Here is an 18401-nt window from a genome sequence, read left to right as displayed (position 1 = left end):
TATTGGTTACAACAGCAGTGCAGCACACTGATTTCCTGAACTATTCAGGTTTGATGAGCTTTCACATCCCTGACACTAGAAGTGTTTTTGGTGGTATTATTCCCATTAGAGAAGGTTATATCTTGGTGGGGTAAATTCCAGCATTTCTCCAGAACCAGCTGTGTGCAGCTATCCAGCTCCCAGACGTTTTGTTCTATCCACATAAGTTAGGAAGAATAGAAACGCATGCCTGATTTTATCCGTTTTTCAGGTGATGGTATCTCTCCAGGTTTTGATAGGTCTTGGCTAGCCACCAGACTTTTGGGGGTGCTGTTATTTCCTTGCTTTTCCCAGAAGAAGAGAAGCCACATTTGCCTGCCAATTACCAGATTATAGCTCCCACGCAAATTATGGATACTGCAAAGTGTGAAGAAGCAACTAAGTCACGGTGCAGAAATAAATGCTAACATGGGCCAGAGCTGACTGGAGGACTGTCCCCGCTACAGCCCAGCTCCCAGCAGCCAGGGCCTCACTGCAGAGCTTCAGGTGCTGATGGCCCTGAGCTGACCTGGGCTGGTTGTAGAGCATCTGCTATGGCCTATTGTGCTCTGAGGTTCTGCAGCAGAAACTCATTTCAAGAAGTTTTTCTTCTTGTTGGCAATACTACATGTATATACATTGCTCTCCAGGCTTCACAAAGGACCAGCGTGCGGTTCTTGCCTCTCTTTCAAAAAGGCTTTGAACTGCAGTGAATCATTTAATGTGGTGTTTGAGCTCCATGCTGCATCTGATCAGAGAATCCTGGTGATGACTGACAATCAAACAGCCAGTAAAAGGAGGAAAATGGTAGTTTATAGTTCTGTTTAACCCAGAGATTTCTTGTAAGTCTTGGCTTCAGCTGAGTTAAACACAGCATGGAAATAGTAGTTGTCAAGCTACCTCACCATCTCCAGTCAAAACCAGGAAGATATTTTATATTCGTATATATAGGAAGTATTACTTTGCTGAGAAAAACAAAACAAAACAAAAAATATATTGATTAAACTTTTTAAAGATTGAGGAATATGGCTTTTGGATTATGACCAATTCTTGTTTTCTCTAGACCAATTTTATCCTCTGCATCTCAACACCACTATTCCCAGTTTTGTGTAACTCAGAAAGACATCTGAAATGTCAGCAGTGTGAGCAAGAGGTGAGTTGGTTTGTATAGATCTCACCATGGCAAGCCCTAATTTTTTAATTAAAAATTGGATCTTAATGCCAATATAATGCAGTACTCAGTAATACTGCTTTCTTGTTATGGTTTCTTGTTTTCAAACTTGTGGGGTAGATAGACGCTGGTCACATTTGACAGCATTTTTCTACCATCGTGAGGGCTGGAAATGTGTTTATTTGTTGCAATCATAGCTAAGATTCTTACATAATTATGTGTCTCTCTTTGGTCATAAGTTTTAATGCCCTGGGTATATTAGCAGATCACAAGAGGTTTAAAATGTTAACTTTTGCTTAATGCAAAACTACCACATTTTCTTGAAACTTCAATCCCCCCTCCTTGGTTCAAAACTAAGATTAAGTTATTGTAGCTCCCCTAAAGATAATTAATTTGCTATTCCTATCGAAAGAAACTCTGAGACTGCAAGCCGAAACATTAATACTGAATTACAGAAGACGTTCCTCAGCACTAAATCCTGGTTTGCATTGTGGCTTTGTGAAAAGGGGGAGGAGAATGGCTGCCTTTTGAAGGAGATGACCAAATTTCTTTTGATCTGTTTTTAAGAGTGCAGAACTTGGTCTAAAGGCCATCCTCAGGCATCACAGACATGACCAATGAAACACTGCTTCAAAGGGTGTAGAAGATAAAATTATAGCATTGCTTCAGATCCCTGTGCACTGAGTTATGCGGGAATGGTTTGCTAAAACTCATTTTATGTCGTCTTTAAATTAAAAATAAATACAAGGATGGATTATTTGGCAAACTAATTGAGAATTTTTCTTTTGGGCAATTCCTATGTATACCATGCTTTCTCTTTAGCTCTTTTTGAACTTCAGACAGAGAATTGTAGATTCTTGAATACAGAGCCTGGAATGACTCTCTTCTAACCTGTAGTGCTGGTCTCAGGTCCCCCAAAAAGCATCTAATACAGCTCCTGCACTGAGCCCACTAACATGTGGTGGACATGATGCCTATCTTTTAGGAAGACAGCCAGCTAGATGGATGGAGTCCAAATGAGGGAAATTCCGCAGCATCTCTGATAATCTGTTCTAATTTGGTCATATATGGGGCTGTTGATATCCAGCTAAATTGGCTAGTCTAGCATTAAAATGCATTATCTTTGTACCTAAACAAAGTTGTTGACATAACAGTGCTGCTAAGCTACCAAAACACCCTTTAACAGAGAAGAAAATTGTTGTATCTGAAAGTTTCTTCTAACCTGAGTACTAAAAGTTGATCAAAACATGATATTAGGAATAATTTAAGTGATTTATAATGAAACCCCATTGTTCAAGTTATAGGATTCTCCACATATCAAAATCAGTTTTATCTCATAACATCAGATTATTTTTCTTATTCAACTTCACTTATTGTCTTCAGAAGTGGATTGAACATGGATTGAAACAGCTACTTTGATTATTTTAGTTTTAGAAAATTCTGACATTTCTCATCTGCAAAAGCTTTCCTGTTAGCGTTGCCACCCTCTTCATCACAGCGGTTTGGTCTACTAACTGCTAATATGTACCATTCATAGACCTCAAGGAGCTGCAGCAAGCTGCTTTAGCACACTGTGCCTTTTGTAAACCAAAAGCTGGGGTCTCAGCTGGTGTGTACTGAATTAGACACAATTAGAAATGCTTTAATTGAAGTCAACAGAGCTACCTAAACTCACCACATTTGAAAACCCAGCATAGACTGAGCAGCACTTGCAGTTAACAGGGCTCAACTGCTGATTATGACTCATGTGCAGACTGAGAAAATAGGGAATTTTTAAACAATATCCCTTTTTGTGTTGCAAGCAGGTCAAATGCTGTCCTGCTTTTACGATCCTATGGGGAGATGGAGTTTAGGAACATACAAAAGCCTAGAAAAAGAGTTACTGTTGAGGTCACATTTTCATACCCACATTATTGAACTATACCTTTGAAAGACAAAAGAGCAGGCGATGTCCTAACATGCAGTTGTTGCTTAATGATTGTGTTGTCGGTCTGGAGAGGGCGGAGTGGTAGGTTGCTTAACAGCTCTACATTTTCCCATGGTATAATACTGGTGATATGGTTAGCTATAATTAAAGGGTTATATAAATGAGCCATTGGGAAACAAATTAATTTATTTCCTTGGTGGGGCTAGTTATGTAATTTGGGGCTTACACGTTGCTCTGCTTTCTCTTTGAAGCGCTCAGCTCCCCCCCAAACCCGGTCCTCCTCTCCCAATTGTTTTAAAATAATTTCAAAACATGTCAAAGGAATGCAGATGTTAAATGCGCTGCAGCTTGAACTTCCTTGAAGCAGCAATGCCCTTAATGAGAAAAAGCTGGAGAGCAGAGTGAGACCTGGCTTGTAAAACAGCTTTATGGTATGTTTAGTACTTTATCAGGAAAGGCCTCCGAACAGACTGAGCTGAGCGGCACGTGGTGCGGGGAGCTGTCGGTGCCAGTGGGCCACTTCTTGAAAGCAGCACAGACCTGCTGGCCTGCCCCCTTGAAGGCAGAGGAGGATCTGTCAGATCTCATTTGGGGCAGCTTTATTGATTTTGGTGGTGCTCAGCCTTTCTGTATTTACTCGGTATCTGGCCCAGTGCTGGGGATAGCAAAAGGAAGGTTAGGCTGGTTCCTACCCCAGTCAGAGAAATTGCCATTTACCTAGGAGATAATAAGATGCAATTAAAAGCCCAGCTTTAAAAGCAAAGCATAACACTAGTTTTTCCTCTCATAAACTCTTATGCCTGTGCTTCTTTTATGAGCTTATAACTAACATCATTAAACTACATCCCATTCTCTGAGCAAATCTTTATTTAATTATGTCTTTTATTTTTCTCTTTCTCTTCCCTAGATATGTAAAGCCTTGAGCATTAGAAATTTGAAAACAAATTCCTGAAGTTTAATTTTGCATACAAAGCTGTAGTACAGAAAACAAACAATTTCCATGAATGCTATTTGTACTAAAGGCTATATGAGTTTCCTGTAATAGACACCATTTTGGCTTCACAAGAAAATAAAAGAGGAAAAAGTATCATTAAAATGTCTTGACATAAAGACCATGGCTACACTTCAGACAACTCTTCCGGGCCCCAGCTGTGAGAGTCAAACAAGCTTCCCCAACTGAAGGGAAATGTACTTCTTTGATAATTCTAGTGTTGAATGAAAATACACAAAGCATTAGATTAGCTGTGGAACATGCTCCCTGCCTCTCCTCCTCTGACATACATGCCTCGTGGCAAAAGGTCTCAACCCTAACCTCTAGGACTTGTGGCTGTGGTAGGACCATACTGATGGAGGGGAAAGGCAGCGCTGGTTTTGTTGTAAAAGATTTTAAGATTTTCATTCTCGGGATAAATCCAAGTCCCAGCTGACTACAATAGTTTCCTTTTAAGCTTTTGCTTAATGTAGTGCAGTAACTTCACAGCATGTGCCTTAGGAATGAACACCTACCAAAACTGCTGATCGTGTTTATCTTACACTACAGGGAAGCCACTGATCAAAGCAACGCATATTTTAATCAAAACTCTTCCTAAAGTGGCAGCTTCCACTGCCAGCACACTGCCAGTGTGCCTCTGCTAAGGCTGCCCAAAGAAGAAAGAAAAACAGTCCTCCAATTAGCAGCAGTCTGGGGGAAAATTTGAAGCCCTCCAGCAGAGCTTTGCATCACTGAAGTGCATAGCAAGTTGAAGTCTAGGGTACGGTTAGACTGGGGCCCAGAGTGTGTTTATCTCTCCCTTACAGATTTTGGAGGGAGGGAATCTGGATGCTTGCTCATAAGTTGTCTGTTATTTTAGCATTTTGAAGACAAATGGCTTTGATTTTCAAATCCTAATAACAGACTGCAAATAAGAAGAGGAAATTATTGTGAATTAATTAATAGGACCATGTTGGTCTCGGCTCTTCTCAGGGGGTTGGTTAGTTGTTAAGGGAGCTTCCTACTCCTTGCAGTCAAGGTTAGGCACTGTGTGTGAAGAACAAGAGGTACGAAAGTTCAGTTCCTGATTTTTCTATCACTTTGTAGTACAGCTAGGCCCACAGCTCTGGTGTCTAAGTTTGCCTGTGCCCAGAAGTCACCTTGGCCAGCTGTTCTCGGGAGAGAAGATTTTTTGCCAGTTCATCCCAGTCCTCTCCTCAAGTTGAGTGTGTGTCCCCATTGTTCCCTTGCTTAGGTTTCCAAAAGGGAATATGAAGAAAGTTAGCAGTGTCAATAGTGGAGCAAGGCAAATGACAAATTTTAAGGCATTTGAGGGAATCAGATTGGGACTTGGGAGTTCAGAAATGGTGGTTTCCTATAAAACTTGTAAGTAAATTTATACAAATTGCTTAAACTTTCTGTCCTTGATTCTCAAAATTACCTAAACATCTGCATCAATCCATTTCTCCTCAAGAAACAACTTTAATAATAGTTAACTTCAATCATGCACTTGTGTCCCAATTATGCTAATAGCACTCAAGCACGTACTTGAGCATTTTGCTGACTAATGTTCTTCTGAATTGCAATTGCAGTGTCTTCCATTTCCAGGGATGCTGCACTTCCCCTGGAGGAGGAGAGCATATTAATGTGGCCGAGTAGCATCTACAGGACTGTTTATGTTCATTAAAACATGTTCGGTACTTTCAAGAAACAGACCTTATCTTGGGGTCCAATGGTACCTTTTTTTTGCCTTTTCTTTTCTTAAAGAAAACAGAAAATTTTTAAGTAAGCCAGTGAGTTTGTTTTTTTTTCAAAACCAAACCAAACCATGTTTATGATTGGGCAACACTGTGTATCTCTAATTGAAAAAAAAATGAAATATTTTTTAAGTTACTGCTGCAAGAAAAAAAGAAAGTCTCAAAGTGCTAAACATGCTTTTTATTTACATTTTGAAACTTAAAATGACTTTAACATTTTTTATTGAAGAATCTGGAAAATAAAACTGCTCTTTGTCTTAGACCTCATGGGTCACATTTCAGTATAGACTAAATTTTGCTGCTGACTTTTGGACCCCTGAAGATGCTGCTGTGCTTGGACTCTACACAACTCTCCTCTTACAAGAAGAGTAGCATTGTAAGCCATATGTACAATGCGTTTTTCTATTCGCTGTCGAGAATCTACTTGCAAAGGAAGAGCCAAAAATATTTCGAGCAAGGTTCTATTAGTTTACATAGCTGATTAATACTCGAAGCACTGTTTCTTTGTTGAAATAGTATCCACTATCCATCACAACAGCCTGCCTAAGCTGTAGGGTAAATCACCCTCTTGGCAGCCATGTTGTTAAAACTGAGCCTCACACTGAGGCGAGAAAATAAACCAAAGACCCTTTGAGGAAATTTTTGAAGACTGTAAACTTAATATCTTTATTATTTCTTGCTACAGCTGACTGGGTCTCCAGTTTTGTATGTCTGTTGAAACAACAGCACCAGCAAGTTCGCTGCTGCTGATCCTCGCTGTCACACAGGAGGAGCCTGCTGGGGCAGTGAGCGGTGGCGTGGGCTCTTTTGGCAATTCCCAACGAGATCTGAACTTTTGATCTTCTGACCTCTGAAAGGGGGCCATTTTAAAATTCACAACAAATACTCCACACCTATTATCCATGGGCAGATGTGACAGTGACACAGATGAGCCGCTGCCTTCCTAGGCAGTAATTATCATGCTCCTCTCATTGTGCAGGTGGCACACAACACGAGAAGATGCACCCTCAGGAAATGTTAGCCACGCAGGATGGGTCATAGTCCATCAGCAGTAACCGAGACTCCCTCTGTGGAGTGCAGGTAGGCCAAAACAGAAACAAGGCAAAGAGCAAAGCAGTTAATTATTCAAACTGTCTCAAACACCTCTATTAATACACAGCACATCAGGGAAGAAATGGGTACTGATTATAGCAAAGTCATTTGCTTCCTGTAGTGCTTGGCATTCCTTAATATGTATTGATGTTTTTGAATTCTGTCCTCAATTTCAGCATCAAAGAGTAAATAGTCCAAATATCGCCAGATTTGGTCATTGAACATTATCCTGTTTAACCTGCCCAACTCCCTTTCTTAGTCAGATAATGTTTTGTTTTCAGATGCTGCATCAGCAAAGGTCCGCAGAAAAAATGGTGCTTGCTGTAGAGTCACATCAGCCTCAGCTAGAACTGCATGGAGCCAGCTGTGGGCTAGCAGTGATCGCCAGGGCTGCATGACCACGAGTGACATGTGGGCTCTGGACAGAGAGACCTGAACAGCAAGCAAATGCTGTCCTGATATGCCACGAGTGAGAGAAGCTCAGCACCCAGTGAATGTCATTGCAGTGGAGACCTGGCAGAAGTTGTCATACCTTGAAGGTGATATCTTCCCATGGCAGGCTCAGGTAAATGACCAGGACACAAGTCTTCAGACACGTCTAGTAGTTCTGAATGCTGTAATGTTTTGAAATTAATTTGCCAGACGTGGTGAACCACAGAAGGCTGAAATAACCTTTCTTCTTTATTTCCTTAAACTTGGTACAGGCCTTCTCTCTTTGTCTCCTTGAATCTTCCCAAGAGATCCAGCCTGGCCACACTGGCTTTGTACTAACTGATGCCTAGAAAAATATAGAAGCACTAAGTAAGTATTAAGCTTTTCTTATTTCTACATCAAAGATATTTTCAAGTCACAGTTATAAGTCTCTGTTCCATTTGCCCTGCCTTATATTTCCAAGAGAATTCCACACCAAGTAAAACATTGATTTATTTAAAATACAGCTAATGAGCTTTCTTTGTCCTCCCTCTCATGGTGGAAAATCCCACCTGATCCCTAATTAACAAATTGATTTATTAAAAGTGTAGCTAATGACCTGCTTTTGTCCTTTCCTCTGAGCTGCAGAATCCCACCTGATCCCAAATTGATCTGACCACATGGGCAAAGCACTGCCCATGTCTGGTGGCCTTCCTTCCTCATGCAGGCTAGGCAGCCAAGAAGCACCAGCCAGAACAAGGGGAGCAGAGCAGCACTTGCATGCCAGGGCTGGTTCACCTTGGGCTCAAACTCTTGTAAACAGTTTGTGGCAAGCCTAGCAGGGTTTGGAAGTGTGTGTGGGCATAACAAGAGCTCACAAATACCACACATCAACAAGATCTGACCTTGGACTTGAACTGATATGGATATATCTGCAGGCAACACGAGGCCATTACATCTTGGTACGTAAACACTGAGGTATCCTTGGCCCTCTTCCCTGTGGTGTTCTGCAGAAACAAGCAGTGGGTCATTCACTATAGACAATGCCTCCAGAGACAGGAACTGAAAAATAATAGGCTGTTTTAGACGACGCAAGACAGAAAGATGTTGTTTCTGGCAATAAAGACAAGTGGTCACAGGTTATGTGAATTTCAGGCATTAAAAGGAATGGCAAAGAAATACCACAGATTGGTGTGCCAGCCAGATGATCTCCTTGTAGCATGGTACAAGCAGCAGGGCCCCATCCCATGCTGATAGCTGCAGCATCTATCTCCTTTTTCTTTTGACCTGGCCCTTCAGCCTTACCTTTTCTATGGGCAAGAAAAAAACAAAATCAGGTTAAATTGAAATATAAAAAAAGGTATGTCAGGTACTACTTGTCCCTTCTGTTCACAGACCTTATCCTTGAGACTGATAAGAACTCCACGTGAACACTGGTAACTCAATGAGCTCTTGAAGCTCTTTCTGACTAGCCTCCCTCACCAGCATTATGTACAGCAGCCATGTTCCAAAGAGACCTGAACAAGACCCAGAGCCTCTGTAAGGGAAATACTTGAAGCAGTGTCTGAGATAAAAGATCTGAGGTGTCAGCCAGCCTTACAAGAGGGCTCTCAAATTTCAGGATATGGGTCTGTGTCAAAGTTCATGGTGCTCTAGCATTCCTTGACAAGTGCTGGTGTTATCTCTAAGGTAGATGTAGTCTGGGAGACTACATCTTTTTGTCTTTTTGTTTCCCAGTCCCTGACTCAGATGTCCAGAACAGAACTGTAGTACGTCTGGCTCCATCACTTCATTGAGACCTTCGCTTCATTTGGCCAATGTCTCTTCTCAGTATCCTAATAGTGAGATCTCTTAGTTAATGCTATCCACCTTCTAATATCTCCCTTCCAGTCTCCTAGACCTTCACAGGTTTATTTCTTCAACATCTGTAGCTGTATTGCAGTTAGCAGTTGTGTCTGTTCCCCCACGCATTAGGAAAAATGCCACAGTCTAAATATAATTAATGACAGTGGGAAAAAAAAAAAAAAAAAAAAAGTGAAACAACCTATTTTATCTACTTTGTCGCATAGCTTAGCACAGTTTGGAGCAGGTAAGGAACTTCATTTTATTTGCAAGCATGCATAACAGTAACAAAAGCCACTGCTTGTTCTATCATACTTATTTTTGCTACCCCTGCTCCAAAAACAATCTGCACACATCATAGATCAGATAAGAGAGGAAAATGCATTTCCCATTTCATAGGGGAATTTAGGCACTTGAATTCCTCACACATTTGGCGTAATGTCTTGTGCCATTAGGACCTAGCTTTCATCTGCCTGTTTGCCATCATATATCCTGCAAGGTTCCCAGCTAGCTCTTCTGGCAGGTAGCTTTTTCAATGGAAAAAAAATGGTGAAACGAAGAGCAGCCTTTGTATGTAATAACCCATGGTTAGTCAACACGAGACCTGGGAGCCCCGGATCTGCGGCTTCCTTGCCTCGGGGTTTAAATCCATATCTTGTGCCGAGCTGTGGGCTAGGCTAGGATGGGTGTTTTTCCCAGCTCCGTCATGAGCTGTGCCACTGTGCTGAAGAGGTGAGTAGAGCCAAAAAGGAAAATTAATCATGGGTGATGAGGGATGCTGTCTGGGAAAGGAGGCACTGGCGACACTTTGTTTTGGTTTCTTCTCTCAGACTGTTTACATATTTTGTCTGAGGATGATTATGCTTTAAATTCATAATCATTTTCTGGAGAAGGAACTAGAGGCAGCTAGAGCCATTCCTGGATTCCCTTCCCCTCTCCTTGAAACCTTATAAAGATCCCAGGTGCCACCACCAGACACTGCTTGTATGTAGGCAAGGAGCCTCTCAGGTGCTTGAATTTTCACCCCAACCTCTTTTACTGTATGTGAAACACTCATCTGTTATTACAATTAACAAGGAATAAGCTACAGTTAATTTAAAAAGTCACCAAAAGCATGAAAGAAACTGTCCCTATGAAAATTTGTTTCATCAGTTGCTCTCCTCTTCCCTTAACTTCCATCACCCTATTCATCTCACAGAAATGAATTACACAGAAAATGTCAAAGGAAAAACATGACTGCCAAGCCAGTCACTCCAGGTATTATCTTATTAATCTTAATTGATGTTTCCTTGTTTGTCTCTTTTATTCTTCCTTGCTGCAGTTTTGCATAGCTTTTTCTAAATTCCAGGTGGTAAGCCCAGAAAAAGGCACTATTTATTATCTGACAAACCACATCTTAGTAGAAGATTGCCTTGGGCATAGTTAATACTGTATCAATGAGAAATTGTCCAGAAGAACATATAAATAATAACCAGTAGCTTTAAGGTAATGAAATATTGCATTTCTTCTTAATTTTGTTTCTAGCAGCTTAGTTCCAAGAATACGGTGTCTTTATCAGACAAACAACTCTACTCAGTCATACTGACTTTTTTTTTCAGCAATGGTCAGTATCTGATGCTTTACAGGAGAGTACATCCCTGCCATACTGGCAGCATCTATCTAGGTGATATTGCAAATCTCAGCAGTGGCAAGAGACATCTTTCTCTGGGTGGCAGTGGATTACAACTGAATGATGTTTCTTCCTCTCTTTTTGCTTAGCTCTAAAACTAGATGACACTGAGACAAACTTTTCTACCTGAGAAATTGCTTCTTACAAAAACTGGTTTCAACATTTTTTGTTTGTTTGTTTGTTTTGTATTATTATTATTATTATTATTATATTTAATATAAAGTCTTCAGTCAGAATTTGCTTTAGTTATAAATCAGACCTTAGTACTCGTGGACCAAACCTCTATGCAGATTTTCACAGGAGATCGAAACTTTCACATATTCAATAAAGTATGTTTCAGTTTTTGTTGTTGGTCCAGCCTCCCCAGAAATCAGACAAAGAAAAGCGTTTTTCAATGAGTTTATTTGGTCCCAACAATAATCCAACAATACTGTAGAAAATACCCAGTTACAGTCCCAGCCCTCAGTGCTTACTCGTTGAGAGACAGATACACTTCAATTCCAGAGACTCAAATTGCTCAAAAGCCTGGAGACATTTGGAAGAGGGAGTTAACCTATGCTGAACAAATCCTTTATGTTACCACATCAGCAGTGATGAAAGCATGTAGGCAAAGCTGCACTTAGAGAATTATTATGCTATAGAGGTTACCTTTTTTGGATCCACTGTTTGCTTTGTTTAAGCAGGCAGAATATTATTCTTGTCTTTGGAGGATCCAAAAAGAAAGGCTCTTTGTTTCACTGTTAACACTTTCTTTGAGCTCAGTGAAATTTTTTTGGAGAATTAAAGATGTTCTCCTGTGTAGTCATTTAACATTGTTCAAAACAGCTGCACCTGAGTGCCATAGGTAAGAACAAGTTTCATATACCTACTGGAAACAGGGACAAGGGAATGCCATTTACACTGGTAAAGGAAACAATTTGTGCATCTTCAAAGCTTGCAGAAATGCTTGCCTCATTTATATAAATTGACCATATTTAGAAGCAGGAGTATCAAAGCTGAAAATACTACCTTTAGGAAACAAACCACAGAGTCTAGGTGGTAACAGTTTACTTGGATGGTTAACCTTTGTGATCTCTGTTCAAGGCTTGCCTTCAATGTCAACTTTCTCTTTTATGTATTTCTTCTGCATGGGTATTGGCATGAGCTCTGTGTCTGTGGTATCTGAATGCTTGACAGTATTTTCAGGAAGTATTCTCGTTTACCAGGTGAAGAAACAGACCACAGCACTGTGGAAATCTTGCCCATGGTCGGTCAGCAATTCAGTGGTTCCGCCATGAATTCATCTCTTTAGTGCACTTTCTAGCAAAATACCCTTCTGTAATGTCAAGGTAATAGAAGAGAGAAATCTCTGCTCTCACATGATAAAGAGATGTCAGGGAATTGTAGAAAAACAGTAAATATGCATGCAGAATCCTTTATTTTCTGTGCTCAGATCCATCAGGAATGTAGACACACAAAACATCTTTATGTTACTCCTTTGGAACAATGGTTGTTTTGTAGGTGAAACTATTTTTCTTCCCCCTGATGTCAGTAAAATAGTTCAAGATCCTCAGATACAAAGTATGTTCAGTCAAAGTATAATGAATAAGCTTCTCTCACACAAATGATGTTAGTTTTGATTAAGTTAACTGAACAAACTGTTCTGTAATCATCAATATACTATACATGTATAGGGGCACATCCCAATTTGTTTCTGATGCTACATTTTGTTTTTCCATTTTGGATTTCTTTGGAAAACCAAATGAATATAAGGTAATAATTACCAAGTCAAGGCTTTCCTTGTGACATCTTCTCTAAGGAACCAATAAATCTACTTGGCCCTCTTCCAAACAGTTCAGCTTTGTGAGATAAAATCCTGGACCTCTTCATTCAAGAACCTTGATTTTGGCCCTCCAACTTAATAAGCAAAGAAACCTTTTTCCTCGGTAAGCTTTTTAAAATGAAACCCAAAGAGTTAAGTGATGTGTTTCATGGGAAAGTAAAGACTTGTTTTAACAGGATATGTTAGCAACCAGCCTCGTCATTTGCTCCAGAGTGAGCAAATCACATCTCTCTCCAGGGAGTTACAGGGACATTTCCTTGTGGTAGATGTGCTCTGACATTGCTTACCGGGAAAAATTAAAGTGTGCCAGCATCTGGCAAAAGGCTGCTCTGGTACATGTACACTTGAGGGGTATCAAAAAGCAAGTACAGAAACTTGTGCTTTCTATCAGCAGGAAAAGACATTTCTTTGTAATCAGAGGGTAGAAACCAGTTCCATTATATTCTCTTCTCATGTTTTAAGCAGATCTTTGACAAAGTAGAGAATTTGCCTCAGAGCAGTTAAAACAAAACCAAAAACCCAAGAGGTCTACTCCACAGGCATTTTCCTGGCATTCTCTGACATGCAGATGACTGATAATATCACCATAACAGCTGTTATCTCAAATGTCTGCCTCCAGGCAAATTAAAATAAAGAAAAGCCAAAATACTTGAAGAGATGAATACAGAAGGCATTTGCCAGTCTTTTACTGGCCTTGGATTGCTTGCTGTCAAAGTTAAAATGAAGCTTGTGTGCTTTATAAGAAAATTATAGGGCTGTCATTCATACAGCTTATATATGTAGAGTGATGAAGAACAACTCCATTGCCAGGACTGAAGGCAAAAGGGTTGTTGTTTTAACCAGAATCCAAAGCATCCTTTCTCAAGGACTTGCCTCCGCCTTGCAGCCAGGGAGCAACAAGAGCAGAGCTGCACCCAGAGGGGGGCTGAGATGGGACCTGAGGGGGACCCTGCAGCAGTTCCAAACACAGCAAGCAGATAAAATAGGTCTGGGGTCCTCCAAGGGAGTCCAGCCAGGACCAGCAGGAGATGGGGCTGAGGAAAATGTGGATGTGAGTTCAGGTAGGCTCCAGCCATCATCTCTGGCTTCTTGAACATGCTCCCTTGGTGCAGAGCTTCTAATATGGGAGATGCTACTTGCAGATTCCTCCCAGCCAGCTCCCATGGTGGCATGCTGGCTATGTAGTGGGAGCCACATAGCTAAGTGGTGTAAGTTATAGTGCCAAAATATATGTGCCTAAGCACTGCAAGCATCACTGAGTTGATGGATGCATGTAGTTTACATGCTGGATAACTTGGAGGGCAGGTAGAAAAGCTTGAGTCTGCACACATCTATGCTAGTAGGGGATGATAACTTTTTCTGGTGCTCTGGGGAAAAAGTGATTCATCTGACAGAGAACAGTAATTCTGAGCTGATCTGCCAGCTCAGGAAAGGTTTTCCACTCGGTAATTAGTTATCATCAAGCCTGCACCTGTTTGTTTGCTCCAGATACAGATCCTCGGAGTGTCCAGCCTGTGAAATGTGAAAAGCAGCATTCAAAAAAAGCTTACTGGACCAGACTGAAGGCAAAGCCACTGAGTGCTCCTGTCAGAGCTGTCAGGGAATTAAAGTGACTAATGATAGATAACTGAGCTGTTAGAGGTGGGGTGAGAGATTAAGGGCTATTGCTTTCAGTGTCCTATGAATATGCTGACCTCCACAAAAGAAAACCCACAAGTCTGTAGGAGGTTCCCATTCTGGACCATACCATATCTCGGTAAAACTCTGCCTTTATAAAAAATACGTCCCCACTGGATTGTTATCCATTTAAATTGTGTCCACATGTAACAAGCCTGGCTTTTGCATACTTTTGACAACTCTGGGAGTAGAATTACCACAGAAATCTGCAATATTTTAGTGGGTACTACTAACCATAAAGTTTATATTGAGAATTCATCTGTCTTCTGATTTGAATGCAGTTGGCTAAGGCAGACCAAGAAAGCCACATGGGCCCCAGGAAGAGAAGTACCAGGGGAAGGGGAAGAGAAGGTCATCTTGGTTTTGTTGGAGAGGAAGAATGAAAGCTTTACAGGTGTTGAGGGAATAGGAACATCACCATTTCAATGATGTCAACTAACTGTCTGTATCTGGGATGTTTACTTTTATATTAAAATCTTTAGCAGTAGAGAGTACTAACCATAGGCGAAAAGATATCTGGAAGAGGCTATGAATTGTCAAGACAGACTACATTCAAGAAGCAGCAGTATAGATAAGACAGTAGCGAGGAAATTAGTAAATCCTGCTTCTGCTCCTGCTTCTACTCATGGTTTGGAAAATGTCACTTTACTTCTTTCTCTCTCAAGCCTTTAGCATCTGTTTTACATTTGTAGCAAATCTTCCCACTAAAGGTGCCATCATCCCTGCTTACCGTGCCTGGGTTCAGCGGCAGAGCAGGGCCGAGCCTCATCCCATTGCCTCACTGAGGGAACTGGGCAGGACGGGGGGCAGCTGGGGACAGCCCCAACAGTGGTCACCTCCATAGGGATGGGGACAGGATGAGGTGGATCTGGAGAACTTGAGCAAATGCCCACAGAAGGTTGAATGTAGCCTTGCGATGTGCCAAAATTGAAATGTGTTTTGTGTCACCAAAGCCTTTTCAAGACCTGAAGGGGACCCACATGGTGTGAGATGGCAGACGGAGACCTGCCCTGGGATTGCCTCAGCTCAATCCTTCCTATGGCTGGTCCCTTGGGTCTCGCTAGGAAGGAGCACTTCAGTGAAAGGCACTTCCAGGAAAGACATTTTTCAAAGCAAAAGTCATTTCTCTGCTCCAAGAGTTAAAATTCTTCATTGTAATTCCTGGAAAGTGCTCCAGTCTAAAAAATCCTGGCTGTACTTATGGGGGTAAGAAAACAATCATGGTAGAGGTTGTGCAAAACAAATAATGAAGTTGGAAAAGTTTTAAATTCAGGAGTATGAAATTCTGGACATTACTGGCATTTTGTAAAAATGCTCTGACAGAGTTTCTTGCAAAAGTGTTTGTGAAACTTTGGGTAAACTTAGGCCATTTGACTCTTTTGGTTGGAAATAATACAAAACTCTGTGGTTCTTACTTTTCATCTGCCAAAATTAAGGAAACAATCGTGCTGCATTCCTTGTTAAGCGTTAGGAATTGCACTTTCCTAAGTAAGACTCTAGGAAGATTTAAGTACAAGGGGGAAGAAAATTTGCTTTCTCGTTTTTATGACTTTTGACATGTATACAGATTGTATATGCATCTCAGCCGTATTCTTGTGGTGACTTCTGGTAATTATTTGAACCAATGAGTCTGCAACCTGAACAAATAGAGAATTTTAAAATTTATCTATATGAATGTTTTGGGAAGCACATACCATAGGTTTGCTCAAACTCTAGTTTTGCTGTTATTTTCAGTGGGAGCCTGAAATATCCCTGGCATAATACTGGAAGTGATAACTAGTTGTGTATCTCAAAATTACAGTCAAGATGCTGTTCCAGCAAAGCAATTGGGATAATTAATTGTAGCAAATATAAAATTGTAACAGGGAGAATGAAAGAAAGCTTTATTCTCATCATCTTCTCTATTATTTTAGTACACAGCACCTGTACAAAGCTGTGGGGGCTTGTACAACTCATAATGTATTGATCCAAAAACATGTGCTGGCTGAAGAGAACATGGGTCCAGTGCAGTTTGTGTACCTGGGCCAGTTCACACTTTGTTTTCTCCAAAATGAAGTGAGCAGTGCAAGAAAATAGAAGAAGTTGCCCCGAAAAGTTTGTTCTTTTCAGAAATAACAATATTCACTAATCAACAACAGTCAATTCCCTTTTCGCCTGCCCTTATCATCTCAGTGAGACTATAAATTGATCTTTGTAACATGGCCAGGAGATTAAAAATAATCCAGGCTCTCCCAGAACGCAGAGACACGTCGCTCGCTCCAGAATTGAGAGGTCCTCGGGGAAATGCTGCTTTCAAGTTAAACCAAGATAACTTTAGCGTGAGTGTCGTGCTGATGTTGACTGTGCTGTGTCCAGGAAGTGATTCGTCGGGAATCAGTTTCCTAAAGTTTCACAGATATTGCCAAAGATAGTTTTCAGAAAAGAACAGAAGCAGACTTAGCACTGAAGTCCTTTCTTTGCACTGCAGTATTCCCAGTAACTTGCTGAGTGAATGGGTAGAGGCTGCGTCAACTGCAGAAGCAGAAATCTTGTTTAATATTGTTTTTTCATGCCACAGTGTAACATTTCCACACTCTCCAAGGAGGTCCTGTAAATATCACATAACAGTTTATGTGCCAGAATATCAATACTGTGGCTGGGGATTTTCAGGTTTGACATTTACTTTTGTCTCTTCAGATAGGACAGATCGATGTGCATTGAGCAATTCACAGCTTTACCAAAACTTGCAGCCAAACACCAGGACTTCAGGATTCAAACAGCCCAAAAGAATTGACCTGCAGAGTCTCACAGCATCCACCCTCTTCCTCAGGTGAGCTTCATGGTGCAGCCTTGCTCACCAGCAAATGTGCTCGGTACTGGGGCCGGTCCTCTTTAATATCTTCATCGATGATCTGGACGAGGGCATTGAGTGCACCCTCAGTAAGTTTGCAGATGACACCAAGCTATGCGCATGTGTCGATCTGCTTGAGGGTAGGAAAGCTCTGCAGGAGGATCTGGATAGGCTGCACCGATGGGCTGAGGTCAACTGCATGAAGTTCAACAAGGCCAAGTGCCGGGTCCTGCACCTGGGGCGCAATAACCCCAAGCAGAGCTATAGGCTGGGAGAGGAATGGTTGGAGAGCTGCCAGGCAGAGAAGGACCTGGGAGTGATGGTGGATAGTCGGCTGAATATGAGCCAGCAGTGTGCTCAGGTGGCCAAGAAGGCCAACGGCATCCTGGCTTGTATCAGGAACAGTGTGACCAGCAGGGCTAGGGAGGTGATCGTCCCCCTGTACTCAGCTCTGGTGAGGCCGCACCTCGAGTACTGTGTTCAGTTTTGGGCCCCTCGCTACAAGAAGGACATCGAGGTGCTTGAGCGGGTACAGAGAAGGGCAACGAAGCTGGTGAGGGGCCTGGAGAACAAGTCCTATGAGGAGCGGCTGAGGGAGCTGGGCTTGTTCAGCCTGGAGAAGAGGAGGCTCAGGGGCGACCTTATCGCTCTCTATGGGTACCTCAAGGGAGGCTGTAGCGAGGTGGGGGTTGGTTTGTTCTCCCACGTGCCTGGTGACAGGACGAGGGGGAATGGGCTTAAGTTGAGCCAGGGGAGTTTTAGGTTAGATGTTAGGAAGAACTTCTTCACTGAGAGGGTTGTGAGGCATTGGAACAGGCTGCCCAGGGAAGTGGTGGAGTCACCATCCCTGGAAGTCTTCAAAAGACGTTTAGATGTAGAGCTTAGGGATATGGTTTAGTGGGGACTTTTAGCGTTAGGTCGATGATCTTGAGGTCTCTTCCAACCTAGAAATTCTGTGATTCTGTGATTCCGTACTGACTACAAATGGGCTGCCTTTGGCCCTGGAGACTTTGCACTGCCCTCTGGGGGTACCGTGAGTCTGGCTCGGGCTATGCAGTGCATAAAGCTTTGTGCAAAGCTCTGAGGTCAGCTGTATCCTGGGGGAAGAGGGATGCCCAAGAAAGAGGCAACATGGTTGCAAATACCCTCCTGAGTCATTCAAACCATTCTCATACTTCTGTCACAGCAGCTTTTGGGGTCTGCATAGCTTCCTTT

General features: G+C 41.8%; 1 long non-coding RNA gene across 1 annotated transcript; it reads left to right on the top strand.

The window, feature by feature from the left end:
* Positions 1-7238: 7238 nt before the first annotated feature.
* LOC311433871 lies at positions 7239-17106 on the top strand. The gene is made up of 3 exons (XR_014691014.1): positions 7239-7474; positions 7640-7736; positions 17033-17106. It is a non-coding gene; the product is annotated as an uncharacterized lncRNA (long non-coding RNA).
* The last annotated feature ends 1295 nt before the right edge of the window (positions 17107-18401 follow it).

This window comes from Aythya ferina (assembly GCF_964211825.1).
Source record: "Aythya ferina genome assembly, chromosome: 3".
Taxonomy (NCBI): domain Eukaryota; kingdom Metazoa; phylum Chordata; class Aves; order Anseriformes; family Anatidae; genus Aythya; species Aythya ferina.
The sequence above is the reverse complement of the archived record's forward strand: the minus strand, read 5'-3'. Positions and strand labels throughout refer to the sequence as shown.